At 55.0% G+C, this 576-nt stretch overlaps 1 pseudogene; it reads left to right on the top strand.

The window, feature by feature from the left end:
• The first annotated feature begins 130 nt into the window (after nucleotides 1–130).
• LOC103275692 lies at nucleotides 131–576 on the top strand (annotated as a pseudogene).

Genomic DNA, 576 nt, shown 5'->3' with positions numbered 1-576 from the left:
CCGGAGCCCAGCAGGTCGAGGCTGCGGTGGCCAGGAGCGTGCCACTGCACTCCAGTCTGGTCAACAGAGTGAGACTCCAACTCAAAAAAAAAAGAATTCACACCTAACTCAGATGGAGTCTTCAGACTGCTGGTGCAGCATTCCCCAGAACATCCTGTTGACCTCAATCATGGCTTGTGGTCTGGTCGCCAGCCACCTGAATCTCAAAACTGGGGAGTGCCTCAGAATGCGGGGTGAGGTGGCCCCCAACGCCAAGATCTTTGTACTGAATCTGGGCAAAGACAGCAACAACCTATGCCCGCACTTCAACCCCAGCTTTGAGGCCATGGGGACACCAACACCATTGTGTGCAACAGCAAAGACTGTGGGGCCTGGGGCCCTGAGCAGCAGGAGGCCACCTTCCCCTTCCAACCGGGAAGTGTTGTGAAGGTGTGCATCACCTTTGACCAGGCCAACCTGACCATCACACTGCCAGTTGGATACTCGGTCAAGTTCCCCAGCCGCCTCAACCTGGAGGCCATTAACTACATGGCAGCTGATGGTGATTTCAAGATCAAGTGCATGACCTTTGAGTGA

This window comes from Carlito syrichta, unplaced genomic scaffold (genome assembly GCF_000164805.1).
Source record: "Carlito syrichta isolate Samal-C Ts95f unplaced genomic scaffold, Tarsius_syrichta-2.0.1 Scaffold315646, whole genome shotgun sequence".
Classification (NCBI taxonomy): domain Eukaryota; kingdom Metazoa; phylum Chordata; class Mammalia; order Primates; family Tarsiidae; genus Carlito; species Carlito syrichta.
This window is presented reverse-complemented; position numbering and strand designations above follow the sequence as displayed.